We start from the raw sequence: 14,788 nt of genomic DNA, 5'->3' as shown, positions 1-14,788 counted from the left end.
CCAGATGTCTAGATGGCTGTCCTGTTTGCACATAGCTACGGATTACCATGAGGGAAGGACCAGATTAGAGGAGTGAATGAAGCATTACTGGCAGAGCAATTCATTCTTCTGCAGTGCCTAGGGAAAGTTTTCTCAGAAAAAAAGATATTTCTACTTGAAATTGTCCTTGAAGACCTAATTGAGTTATGCAAAATAGAGAGGGAGCAACAGCAGTTAAGAATAGTCTATTGGTGTTGAAATACTGTTTTTCTTTTCCTTTCATATACCTTAAAAGAGGGTTCCGAATTCAAATACCCATAGAATCTGCAAGGTAATATCACCAGGGACACTATTCAAATCATTTAAGCGTTTAATTCAATTATACTTTGTTTTATTATCTTTTAAATGTCTCTTCGTAATATTCAAAATATTTTTAGGCAGTTCCCTTAAAGTTGTTCAAGATCAGGTCATTTGAAAAACAACCTACCACATTATCATCAGAAAATGAGTTCACTGTTGCTATTACCTTATTATTACATTCCCTTTGTACTGCCCATAGGACATGGATGCTCTCTACATTTTGCCGGGCAACCTACCAGCAGCATATTTTAGAGACTGATTTTAGATTTTAGAGACCGAAAATATCAAGTGAGTGCCAGTCAAGCTCGTGATCACTCCAGTTGAATATTTTGTCTGGGTCACCGTGAATGTCTTGATCCTTCAGCAGACCAATAAGGACTCTTGCGCAAAACACCAGAAAGAGACAATAACTGTTTATAGATGCTGCCAATATCTCTAAACAGTGGAGGGAAAAAGTTAGAATTTAGTGACCTGTGCATAAACACGATTGGCAATTTTATTTTATTTTTTTTAATTTATTTTTATTATTTATTTATGATAGTCACAGAGAAAGAGAGAGAAAGAGGCAGAGACACAGGCAGAGGGAGAAGCAGGCTCCATGCACCGGGAGCCCGACGTGGGATTCGATCCCGGGTCTCCAGGATCGCGCCCTGGGCCAAAGGCAGGCGCTAAACCGCTGCGCCACCTAGGGATCCCACGATTGGCAATTTTAATAACACCTGAAGAAACTAAACATTTTTCTTGGAATTTCATGGCTATGTTGGGTGGTAAGGGCTTTCCTTTAGAGCCTGAGTAGCTTTGGTTTCCAATGCAAAAGCTTGTGTATGTGAATCAAACCTCATTTTTAGAGCCATTGTGGTTTTGGTACTATTTTCTCTAGCATATGCTACCCTCAAGCAGTAACGGTGCAGAGTTCAATCATTGAAAAATGCACATGTTCACGGAGCATGAATAAGGAGTATTACCATAATATATATTTCCATTTTTATATTTATATCTATCTCTATATTATCTGTCTCTCCATCTAGAGATATATAATGTGCTTTTAATTTCTATATTTATTCACTATGTGCATTTCTGGATCAAGGTAGGTTATTATTACTTAGAGCAATAACTGCATCAGTTCCCTTGGAACCAGTTCTTGCCCTTTCTGTAGCAATGTGATGAGGGCCACAGGGGCAGATGAGCGTGTGCAAAGGTTTTTTTTGTGTGTGTGTGTGTGTGTGTCATTACAGGAAGGGAACTTCAAAACTAGGAACCTAGGAGCTTATATAGGAGAAATACAGCTTCTGGAGAGAAAAGGAGAAACCCAATCTCCCCAGTGTAAACAAATTCCATTTGGGAAGAAAAAGGAAGGGTCTCTGGGATCTTGCCTATGGAAATTTAAATGTCTCCAGAGTGGAGGTAAGCATTTCAGGGTTTATACTCTAGGGTTTTATATTTATAAGTGATCAAATGAAAATCTGATTTTTTAAAGGAGATTCGTGAAATATTAAACTAGATGTTCAGAAAGGACTCTTACTTAAAAGTAGCCTCAATGGTTGCCCAGGTAGGGAGAATAATGTCTACCCCATTTTGTAATAAATATCTCTGGTGATCACATCAGGAAAAGACCATACTTCTGTAGATGTGGATGGTTTCCTCCCTGCTGATTCCCTTTTGTTTGGTTCCACTAAGATCCCCTATTTGCCACCCATCACTAGTGTGGTTGATTCAGACTGTGCAAATTTGGACCCAATTAGTCTGTCCTCTGCACCCTGGCTTAATGTAGCCTGTCCACTGCCTGAGGCATTTGCCTCTTAAGTATTTGCAGTGGGAGGCTGAGTCTCCCAACTCCTTAGTTGCAAGCTCTCCCAGCTACTAGCAAAGATCTTGCTTCTTTTAGGGAAGCTTAGTCCTCCGTTGATGAATCAGTTGCCTTCTGTTTGCTGAGTTTCTTGCCTCTATACCAGCCATTGGATTTCTAATTAATTAATATACCAAAACTTAAAAGAAAAAAATGTTCTCACTTAGAAGACTGAAAAAAATTAAGAGGCGTTTATGTGTAGGAGCAGGTGGCGGGGGGTGGGGGGAAAGCAGCTGTACAAGTGGATAGAAATTGTAATGGGGACCAGTGATGGTCGCTGTTTTGGGAGATTGTATCCAGAGGAAAACAGTAAGTAGTTTTTACCTGTGATTTTGAAATTTTTAAAATCCCTTTTTCTTTGTGCCTTATCCTTTTCATACCCCATCTTTTCCCCCTGTTTTTAATGTAAGTAGTGAAGGAGAAGAAACAAACTCTTAAGCTAATACTATGAATAGGACTGCTCTTGATTTCTTTCCTGTTCTTCCTGTAAAACAAAACTCCTTTGAAAATACTCTTCTCCACGTTCCTAACCCTATAATCAGTGAAACTACCGGTGTCCCCACCTTTTTGAAAGTTCACGTTCCACTTTTATAAAAGACCTCTTTTACTAACCTGTCTTTGGTAACTAAAAGAAATCCAAAGGGATTCTAACTTTTACAAAAAAAAAAAACTTTTACAAAAAAAAAAAAGGACAAAAAAAGCAAAATTAGCATTCTGTGTTGGTTTTGCAGCAAGCTGGATAGAGCAGCAAGAGTGGCCCCACCAAGCTCCTTGCTCAGCAACTACACTCAGCATTGCAGCATCAAGCTGCCAGAGCTTTGAACTGTGTCTCTCAGCATCCGTGCTTTACCTCAATTTTATTTTGTGCATTTGTTAGCAAGATGCATTCTAAGGTGTCAGAGAAGCCTAGGAACAGTTATTTTTTGAGTCTGGGAAAGCTCAAACATTTTTCATATAAATTAATGGTGATTTCTTCTTTATGCCTTTTAAGTTTATGGAAGTGTTCACTGGAATACTCTACATTCAGATAGTAGGAGAGATCTGCATTTTATTTTATTTCTGAATTTTATTTTATTTTTTAAAGATTTTATCTATTTGAAAGAGAGAGAGACAGTAAGCACAAATGGGGGGAAAGGTAGAGGGGGAGGGACAAACAGGCTTTCTGTTTAGCTCAATTCCAGGACCCCAGGATCATGATCTGAGCCAAAGACAGAAGCTTAATGGACTGAACCACCCAAGCTCCCCAGAAAAATCTGCATTTTAATATGCTCTTAACACTGAGGAGGTTTGTCTGATAGGCTGATTGAGTAGCAGCTGCAAAGCAGTTTGGGTAGTTTTAGTTTTAACTAATGTCATTTGAGACAATATAATGAGATGGTGGGCGAATGAGATTGCAGACAAAATTTGACTTTATTTCTTTGACCTAGAGAACAGTTATAAATAAAGATAAACTCATGATGAGGAAAAGTTTACAAAAAACTCATAGTATTTATCAGATACTTACTAAATACTAGGTAGTATGAGGTAGGTATATTAGCTAGTGCTTGACCATGAACTCAGGAATGCACAAAAAACTATGAAGGGAGAGAAATAAGACTGCCTTTTGAGAGCTTATCTACAAAATCGGGAAAAAAAATTGCCTTAAAAGAAAGAAGAGCTCTAGGCCTAGAAGACTCCATTATGAAATAACTAAAGGTTAATATGCTTTTCTTCATGTATTGTGTCAATTGAAAGGGCAGCTGATTAGTAATGGAGACTTTGGAGAAGAACAAAAAGTGGAGGCCAATTTTGAGAATGTTCTCTATGAATGAATCAGGAACCTTCTGGACTGGACTAGTATGACAATATGACAAATATGGCTGTAGGGGAGGAAAGACTTTTCCTAGACCCTCTTAGATTCTGCATCTAAGTCTGAACTGACAAAAGACAGATTAGTAGGAGAAAAGCATCCACGTTTATTTGGTATTACTGTTTGTACATGTGCACAGAGCTTTCACATGTAAGAAATGAAGACTCAAAGAAGCAGATGGGCCTGAACGCTTACATACCATTTTAACAAAGAGCAGTATATCGTGGAGATGTGACAAGACAAAGGGAAAAGGTGTGTGCGCTAGGGTGGTACACTCTGGGAAAGTGACTGGCAAGTGTAAGGGGGAGACTAATGGAAGGCAAGGGTTATTTTGGTCCATCTGTTGATACAGTTGTTCATTTTAGTGTCATCTTCCCATCTCCAGTGATATGAACTGATAAGAATATTCTCTTCCGGGAGAGGAAATATTTCTCATAGGAAATTTATGCCCCATTTTAGGTAGAAAGGAGAGATCAGAGAGCCTTTTCTGTATCTGCTTTTCTTCATTTGCCTGAGGCTCAAAATAAATATCAAAGTGGCATTTTTGGGGTGATATGTTCGATCCCTTTCATAGACATTAAAACTAATGTACAACAATGTATACTTGTCTCTTCTTCTGTGTTGATAGGTTAACTTAGAATTGCTGAGGCCAGTCTCTCTAAGGTCCCTACGACTTCTAGAATATCTAAAACCATTAAACAATATAAACACAAGTGCATGATTTCATATCTTAATCCCATTTCACTTATGCAGCAAAAATACTCAGAATAACTATTACTTTGACTACTACTTACATTTATATTTCCTCGGATAATATGTAAGCAAAAGCCCTTCTCTTAAATATACTTGATTAGGTCAACGAGAATCATAACAAGCAGTTAATGTCACAGCACGTTAGTTTACACGATAATGCTTTCATTTGCATTATTTCCCTTGTTCCTCCAAATAATCGAGTGCCAGGCAGGGCTGATATTTAAAATTTTTATTTTATATTGTGAAAACTGAGTTTCACATAGTCAGAAATGGTTCTCAGACCCTCTAAAAAGTCCTGGATGAAGAATCTGTCACAGGGAAGTCAGAAAAAAACCAAACCAAACAACAACAACAACAAAAAACCCCCTTGAGTTCTGACAGGCACATTATCTTTTCTTCTGTTGTGACTTTAACATGCATCTGACACTACTTCATTATTGTAGCTGTTGTTACTTTTTGCTTTGTCCCTTACAACCTGGTTAAACCAATTTGGGGTTTGGCCTTTTTTGTGAACTCATTTTCGTTTTAATGACCACTGATACCACCTTGTGTTCCAGGCTCCCAGCTTAAGCATTCATTCTCTGCTTCTTTGTGTGACCAGCCTCTGGAACGTTGCCATCCCCACTTCTGTGCTCTTCGGCAGTCTGGCAAATAGCGGGTCTTCATAATAGATAAAGAAACCGAGGCTTGGAGAAGTTAATTAAATTATCCAGTATCACACTACTGGTAGGTGGCAGATTGGGATTTTAACCCTTGCCTCTCTGACATCAAGCTGTATGTTCTTCCTATTAGCTATTGCTGAAAATTATTATGTCCAAAGTCTTGAACATGACCCTCTGCACGATGCTTCACCTTAATTCTAATGTAAATTCTAATACAAAGCTGCGCTGCCACAGTTCAAGCAAAACCTCGACTCTAACTTGTCCACACCTAAGAGACTAGTAGGGTTTAGTAAATTGTTGAAGCAGCATTCTAAATCTGATCCAAGGGTCATCTGCATTTTCATTGGTTGTCCTTCATCAGATAGCTGTTCTATCAAGTGGAAGTTGGGACATCATCACAGCATGGACGATTTTAAAGTTCCGCCTAGCACAGCTGTTTGCATAGGATACGGCATAGGCACAGGCAGTCCTGCTATACTGAAGGAACATGTGATGACAGTGAAACAAGTTGTTTGGAAATCAATTATATTAATTTCGTCTGACACTTTAATCTTTTTTTTTCAAATCTTTTAAAATTTTAAAATGTTAGCAGTACCAATTTCGGAATTATATATCAAAGAAAAGTAGACATCCCTTCAAATAATTTTTTCACTCAAAGAAGTTTGATCTCCAGTTGAAAACTTTGATTCCCTTTGTGATTGGCTTCCTGTTGAGCCAACTGAAGGTAGATTAATTTTGTGCTTTGGAAAGTTACAGATTAAAAGAGTCAGTTGATACATTATTCTAATCACTAAACACACATTTCACATGATAAAGGACATAACCTTAATAAAACAATCCCCTGAGAGCAAGACTTTTAAATGATTAACAAATACAACTTTCATAAATCTTGAAGAGCAAAATTCCTGAGCAGGACAAATAACACCAAGCACTGCTTCTATTTGGCTCACCCTGTGGAAGTTAAACAAGGCCATTCTTTGGCCAAACTGGGAAGTCTTTTAGATTTGTATTCGGTGAAGACAAATACTTGAGTAAATGATTTGATAGCCAGTTCAATTCATGTATGGGTTGACTGACTTTCTTGTAGTGAGTTTTTCATTCACAAACAATTCTTGTTTTTAGCCAGGGATTTGACGGTAAGCCTGTTAACTCTAAGTTGTGAAATAAAAGGTTTACCTCTTATTAGAGGCATTTCAGGCAATAGTATAATTGATTTCATTAAGTACAATACATACTCTGTACCCCTAGTGATCATATATGAGCAGCCAATATTAGGGAGTGGATGCGTTAAAAGCATGGATTTTGAAGCCAGACTAGCTGAGCTGCACCCTGGCTCTGGCACTTATCAGCTCTAGGTTCCTAGGCAAGTCAAACTCCTTGTGCCTCAGTTGTTTAACCTGTGAAGTGGAGAAAAATTGATAGTAGCTATATTACAGGCTAATTGTTAGAATACGTGTTAATATGTGAAAGCATTTGGGATACAGACTGGTACATGGTAAATATGGTAAGATGAATATGCAAGGGTAGCATGGCAACTTTAATTGAAAAACCCACAGGCACATGCAGCCCAATGTTTATAGCAGCACTACCGACAATAGCCAAATTATGGAAAGAGCCCAAATGTCCATTGACTGATGAGTGAATATGGAAGAGGTAGTATATAAGTATAATGGAATATTATTCGACCATCAAAAAGAATGAAATCTTTCCATTTGCAACAATGTGGATGGAAATAGAGAGCATACTGCTAAATGAAATAAGGTAGCCGGAAAGACCATTATCATATCATTTCACTCATTTGTGTAATTTAAAAAAACAAAACTGATGAACATAGCAGAAGAGAAGGACAAATAAAATAGGATAAAAACAGAAAGGGAGATGAACCATAAGAGGCTCTTAACTATAGGAAACAAACTGAGAGTTGCTGGAGGGGGTGGAGTGGGGGGATGGGCTAAATGGGTGATGGGTATTAAGGACGGCACTTGATGGGATGAGCCCTGGATATTATGTGTGGGTGATGAATCACTGGATTCTACTCCTGAAACCCAAGCTGCACTATATGTTAATTAACTTGAATTTAAATAATAAAAAAAGAAAAACCCATAGAAATGCATCGAGTATCTAAATTACAGATACTGAGCTTGCCTCACACTGTGCACTTTGCCTCTTGATCTTGTGTTTTCCCTTCTTGCTTATGGATTTAGTAGGTCAAGTATGAAGCCTAGGCCGACCCATTCCCTGAGCTGTGATGTCAAGTATGATAACCATTAGCCACATGTGGCTATTAAAATTAAAATGTATATTAATTGAAATAAAATAAACTTGAAAAATTCAGTTCCATAGTCACACTAACCACATTTCAAGGGCTCGATAGTCACATGTGGGTAGTGGCTACCATTCTGGACAGTGCGGACACAGAACATTTCTAACTCTGCAGAAATCTATTGGATAGCGCTGATAGTTTGCTAGTGCATAACCTTTCTTGTTCCATTCTAACATGTATCTAATATAAACAGCTTCTAATTTACAAATGAGATGTATTCTGAGAATTCATTTACAAATTGATGCGGACTTTGAATAAGACTCCCTATGGACCAATTACATTAAGATTACAGCAACAGAAAGCATATGAAGAGGCAAATGGTTAACCAACGTAAGAAAATGTTCAAGCTTATTAGAAATGGAAACAGCAATAATGAGCTTAGTTTCGATCATCTGACTGGAAAAAAATAATGGTCAGGTACTACGCTGGTAAGTGTGCTATGAGGCAAAGGCATGTTGAGTATATATTTTTGGTAAAACCTATCTTTAAAATAATTTGGCAATACATATTAAAAAGTCTTAAAATTGTTTATACTCTTTGGCCCTGTAATTCTGGATTTAATATTTCTTATATTAAAGTTTTCTTATATTTAATATAAGAAAATAGAGATGCTTACAAGATTCAGTACAAAGGTGCTCATTATAGCATTAATTATAGTAGTAATTGGAAACAACTAGTCGGGTGAGGGTTAGCTCAGTTGTGACTTCGACATGTTGGAACACTATATATTCATTAAAATGTTTTTGTAGCATTTTGACAATGTAGGACATATTCACGTAGAAAAAAATGAGAAAATGATAATGTATAGTATGATTAAATAATGAAAACATCTCTGGGAAGCGCTTAAAAATTAACTAAAATATCAACAGTGGTAATCTAAGTTTTATAGGAGGGTGTGTAATTTATTTTTTGCACTGTATATTTTCAAGTTGTCTACAGTGTGCATGTGTTCCTTCTTTCAGAAAAAATAATACAAGAGTACATTAAAACTAGTGAAAATTATTGGCAGCGAACCTATAGTACTACAAATACAACTAGTCAAATGAAAATAGTCAATAACCATTGGACACATCATCTGTACTTTGTCCTGTGTGAGATGCTTAGGTTAAGAAATAGAACTGAATAATGAATAAAATTAATGAAGCATGAATACTTAATCTGATTAGGGTTTTCTTTTTTTTTTAATTTAAAGATTATTTATTTCCTCATTCATGAGAGACACACAGAAAGAGAGGCAGAGACACAGGCAGAGGGAGAAGCAGGCTTCCTGCAGGGTGCCCGAGGCAGAACTCCATCCCAGGACCCTGGGATGACGCCCTGAGCCGAAGGCAGACGCTCAGCTGCTGAGCCACCCAGGTATCTCTGATTAAGGTTTTCACATGAGATACAGACATATCCTGCTAGGTTATGCTGTGGAAACAAACGCGCTTCAAATCATAGTTAGTAACAACAAAGATTTCCGTTCATGTTACATGACCCTTTTAGGCTACCTATAGCTGTGATCCATGTCCTTTTCACTGGAGGACCAAGGATGAAGAAGCAGCCCCCATATGGAACACTGCTGATCCTCCTGGCATAGGGAAGACAGAGAAGGTGGAAGCATGAACGGCCTTAAAGCTTCTGCTATGATAGAGCTTCACTCCATTTACATTTCATTGTCCAGTGCAAGTCACACAGCTAAACTTCATGTCAGTGGGATAGGAAGTACAGTATTTCTACAGGAGAGGCTAGAGTGGAAGTGACTAGATACTTCGATGCTTTCATAGAGCCACACCCACTCAGATGTGGGGATTTTAATTCTATAGATAAGGCTCAAGAAGCTGTATTTTAAACAGTGCTCTTTAAAATTTTGATGAGTCCAGTGATGAAACTCATCTTGCGGAATAAATAAATTAGAATACACAAAAATTTATTATTAGAATCTATGGCAATCATAGGATAAAAGTAGAAGCTTGTAGGTCCTGATTTGCTAAGGCTAATTAGTTGGTGCAATGTAATAAAAAACTCCCCCCTGCCCTTTATTCTCCAAGGCATCCTGATTTGTGTGATTAAATAATATGGCCACCCTAAGAATAGGTTATTATTATTATTATTATTATTATTATTATTATTATTTATTTTATTTATTTATTTGAGAGGGAGAGAGAACACAAGCAGGAAGGAAAGGCAGAGGGAGAGGGGACCCCCACCCCCCCACCCCCACCAGTGAGCAGGGAGCCCGATGCAGGGCTTGATCCCAGCACCCTGGGATCATAACCTGAGCCGAAGGCAGACATTTAACTGACTGAGCCACCCAAGTGCCCCAAGAATAGGTCATTCTTTACTGAAACAGGGGAAGATATATACAGTTTCTCCTTCTCTCTTTCACATTTGCTTAGCTCAGTATATTCAGTCTTTCCCTAAGCCAATCATATCAACAATATTTCTTTGGTGCCAATGGATGGTATTTCAGAGAAATTCTAGCCATGATCTCCCCTTACAATTTACTGACACGCTATTTCTAGAAGTCTTCAGAGATAGCTTACATGTCCTCAAAAAGACAGTTTTCTTTGCCCTTTTAATTGTTGTGGTCAATTGTATTACCAAGAAAATAATTTCTGCCTCTCCTTCCTGAACCACTTTCTACCAGGCATTTCTCTACTCACCTGTCTCTGCTGAATGAATATACTTTTTACCCTGTTGATACCAGAGTTGGCTGGGACACTGGCATTGACCGGGAAAAGGTGAATGTGAGTGGAAATAATGGCATCACTTTGGAAGTTTTGAACACCATCACATGGTTCTGCTTTCTCCCTTTTCTTTCTTCCAGGAGAACAGAAGTTTCCAGATAGAGCTGCTTCTTCAGCCTTCGTCCTGGAATGAAGAGGATGTAGAACACCAGATCTCAGAGCAAGACAGAGACCCTGCTGAATAAGCCACTGTGGTTCTGGGATTGTTTGGCGATGCAGCATAACTTAGTCTAAACATAATGATAAGATTTTCAGAGCTTTCCATTTCCTTTTTCTATTAGAGCTCTCTCTTATGGTCAGTCTCTGATGTCATGAAGCAACATATGGTTCTGAAGAGCCATTGATATGTTGGATTAGCAGATGCTACCTCATTGGACATAGGTATAAGGATACCAAAATGTCTTGCCTCATATCTTCTGGGTCAGAGATGCTGCTGTTGTAAAAGCTGAGCTGTAGTGGATACATGCTATTTTTATTTGATGTGCCTCTTCCTTCCTTTGTGAGGTGGTCTTTTGAGAGAGTGAGTCTTTTTTTTTTCTCTTTGATCATGTTCTATTGGGGGTGCCATTCACAGATTTCTCCCTCCTCACATAGGAGTTAACAGTCCACTCATTCATGGTATATTCCATTCCCCCAGTCTAGTGATTGCTCCAAGGGTAAGCAGGTGACTGAAATTCTCTTTCGGGACTCTGTAGTTTCTAGCTGACATAGAAAGCGCTTTTCTTAAGAGATGTTGGAGCTAGAATGGTAGCTAGCTGGAGCTTTTTGTGAATTCACACTATCATGTGGAGATAGCTTATATAAGAATAAGGAAAGAAAAGGCAAGCAAGGACATGTAGGGCTGAAAGAGAGTCATAGAACAGTTATGGGAGCGGAGGGAGAAAGGAACAAGGTGGCAGGAGGGAGAGAGACTGCCCACCAATTCTGAACTGAGTCATGCCTGAATACCATTATATTTACTCTCTCCCTATTTATATAAACAAATAAATAAATTCTATTTATTTCAGGTTAATTTGTGCTACATGTTCCTCCCTTGAAATCCAAAGAGAGTTAACCAACACATAAGCTGTGCTAGGTGAAGCCATGCAGAAGTTATCCTGTGGCTTCTACCAAAATCCTTTATTAGGAAGACTGAGAAATAGAGTGAGGGTAGGGAAAGCTGGAAATGCCTCTGTTGGGGCCTCTTCTTTGCCGCAGAAGGGCAAGGAAACATGCAGAGGTGTCCTCTTTATTTTGTTTGATCTAGACTCTTAATTCAGAGAAGCAGGCTGCTGATCAAAGTTGGAAGAACAGGGATTAATAACCAGGTGAACAGCTATGAGCTACGTGCTATCTCTTTGAGCCATGTCCATCTATTGCTGGGGGCATCTTCTTCCTCTGAATAGGAAACCACAGAAGATGAAAGGAGCTAACCCACTGGGACAGGAACACAATAGACCTAAAAAATTCTGAAAGTGATTGCTGGAATAAAAGCTGTAATTTACTACCCCAGCCCCTCCCCTACAATATCTTTGAGCAAATTGCATATCTAAATATAACAACCTCACTGAAAACATGATATTTAGAAAGATCTAAGACATGACTTTTCGTTAGATACTACAAAATAGCAGAAAAGAAATGTGGGAAGTAAATGACAAATGAAGAATACACGTAAGTAAAATGATTTTTCCAGCATGCAAGAGAATTAGACAATTCTTGGTTTCTATGTGTCACTTCCCAGTAAAATGAACTAATATCTTTGAAGAAAGGATTGATAAAGGTTTGGGTGGGTGAAGTAGAAGGTGAGTTTATGTATCAGAAAGCTAAGAAGTGCACAAAGACTGACAGGGAGGCACTGAGAGGCCCTCCCTGCTGGCCCACTTTGAGGAGCTGAAGTATGAAGAACAATGACATTTACAACAGATTTTGACACATTGAACAACAACAACAATGAGTTTCCAAGTCCATAGAAAAAGAGAGAAGGGAGGGAGCAGGAAAAGTTTATTTTCACAGAAGAATATTGTGTAAAAAATATACAAGATCACCTTTTTGTAATTACTGATATAATTTGTTCAGACCAGGGATCATCACGGATGTGGTAGCCAATAGGGGAAGGTTAGTTGGGGAACAGGATATTAACAAAGCCTCAAAGTATTTCTTAATAATATTTCAATCTGGTAGGAAACACCTAATCAAATCATCAAACTCAGCATCTCTCTTGATATGATACATATACCGTATTAACTATTGTATACAGATAAAAATATCTAAATTGAAGCTATTCACAAGGAAATGATCTGACAAATCAAGATTATAGGCTATTTTATAAGACAACAGGCCTAGATTCTTCAATAAAAAAGTCAGTATCATTAAAGATAAAAACAGCTAGGACAGGTATAAATAGAAAGGCTGTAAAGAAACATGGTAACTAAATTCAATGTGTAAGTCTTGAATGGACTTGGATCAAAAAAGTGATAGGAAGCTATAAAGGACATTATTTAAAAAAATCAGGGTAATTTAAATATAGACTAAGTGTCAAGTAGCTATTGCTGTGCAACAAATTCAAATTCAATGGTTTAAATAATTACTTATTGTTTCTCAGGGTTCTGTGTATTCTCTTCTGTTGATAATGTTAGCACTGCCCATGCAGCTGGAGGGAACCACAGGGTGGCTGGAATCCTCTCTTCATAGGCCCTTGTCTTTCAGGAATAAATAAATAAAAATCTTAAAAAAAAAGAGAGAACTGGACCAGCTTTCTTGGTGGCACCAGTGACCTTCCATAAAGACAGGCCCTAGTTAGTTAGCATTTGGGTATCTAGTCTCTGCTTGCAGTGGGTCTTTGGTTGGCGTCTTAGAGGTTCACAATGGCCCTTAATGTATCAACCACAGATGTCATATTAGATAATATTTCTGGATCAATGTTAAGCTTTTTGGCTGTGTTAATAATATTGTGATCATGTGTTAATAATATTGTGATCATGAAGCACAATATTCTAGTCTTCAACCATAAAGGCAGGGGTCATTAAAATAACGTGGCAGGATTTGTTTCATGGGTGGAATTTACCTTCAGGAACTCTAGGGAGGGAGGAGAGAGAGACAGGAAGAGAGAGAGAGAGCAAGTAAAGGAAGCAATATGCTAACAATTATTAGAGTTAGGTTAGGGGTGTACAGGTGTTTCTATTACTATTCTTTCAGATTTTCAAATCTGGGTTTGTTGCACAAATTTCCCTATGTTTGACGCTTTATTAAATAAGACTTGGTAGAATTTGAAAAAGCCCTGGCAAGCTTGTGAAGAGCAAGTCTATTCCTTGAAAAAACCCTGGCAAGCTTGTGAAGAGCAAGTCTATACCTTTTCTACCTCTCAGATTCTGGATTCAGTAGGCCTGGGATCTGCCTGTGTGACAAGAACCAAGGTGACTCTCTTGGTCTCTGGTTCACACTTTTAGAGACACTACACCACACCAGAAAGGTGAAGAGGGGCCCATACACTTTATAATTAAACAGAGGGCCAGAAAATACAGATTGTACAGAAAAAGATGGGAAGAGGGAAGTTATGAAAAATGAAAAGGTAGCAAAATAAGATGGAAGAAGTGAAACTAAGCAGGGTTTATAAGAATAACTATACATAGGATAAACTCATTGGTTAGATTAAAAGACTCAATGGATCAAAAAGCAAAACTCATCTATATGCTGCTCATAAGCAACTCAGCTAAAGTCAAAAAAATACATTTAAAAGGCACAGTGGAGCTTTATAAAGATAAATTTTACCTTCTGTAATGAAGATCTAACTGGAATAAATTTTTCTGAACTAAGTAGTATAACATCAGAATTCAAGAAGCAAACCTACAAGAAATAGAAAAGGAAATGAATAGAAACATTAACTGACAGATTAAATTTTAAAAATAAATATTTGGCTTAAAGGATGTGAAAAAGACAATAAATAATGCTGATTTGACTTGTATATGCAGAATCTAAACACCTGAGAATAGTTAGGATATCTTATTTTTAAGCTTCCATGAAATATTTATAGAAATTGACCCTATCTTAGTGCACAAAAACTGCTTCAATAAGTTTTAATAAATAAAAAGAATATGGATTACATTAATTTTGTGAATAATAAAAATGATAAAGATAAAAATTCAAAAACTTTAACCACCTGGAAATTTTAAAGATGTATTTATTTATTTTGGAGAGAGAGAGAGAGAGAGAGAGAGAGAGAAAATCTCAAGCAGACTCCCCCCTAAGCACAGAGCCAGATCCAGGGCTCGACTTCACTGGGTCTGATCTCATGACCTGTGCCGAAAAGTC

At 37.8% G+C, this 14,788-nt stretch overlaps 1 protein-coding gene across 4 annotated transcripts in view; it reads right to left on the bottom strand.

Moving 5' to 3' along the window:
• Positions 1–513: 513 nt before the first annotated feature.
• Positions 514–14,788, bottom strand: part of TMEM144 (transmembrane protein 144) — a 77,214-nt gene continuing 62,939 nt past the window's right edge. Inside the window, exons 13-15 of one of the 4 annotated variants that reach the window (XR_005370935.1) lie at positions 14,249–14,323; positions 10,418–10,625; positions 514–774 (exon numbers count right to left, since the gene is read on the bottom strand). The gene's annotated coding sequence lies outside the window, so the exon portion shown is untranslated. Of the gene's footprint in view, positions 775–5,001; positions 6,847–10,417; positions 10,626–14,248; positions 14,324–14,788 lie in introns of those variants that run through there. The other 3 variants (XR_005370932.1, XR_005370933.1, XR_005370934.1) reach the window with 3 other exon arrangements.

The sequence above is a fragment of the Canis lupus genome, chromosome 15 (assembly GCF_011100685.1).
Source record: "Canis lupus familiaris isolate Mischka breed German Shepherd chromosome 15, alternate assembly UU_Cfam_GSD_1.0, whole genome shotgun sequence".
Classification (NCBI taxonomy): domain Eukaryota; kingdom Metazoa; phylum Chordata; class Mammalia; order Carnivora; family Canidae; genus Canis; species Canis lupus.
This window is presented reverse-complemented; position numbering and strand designations above follow the sequence as displayed.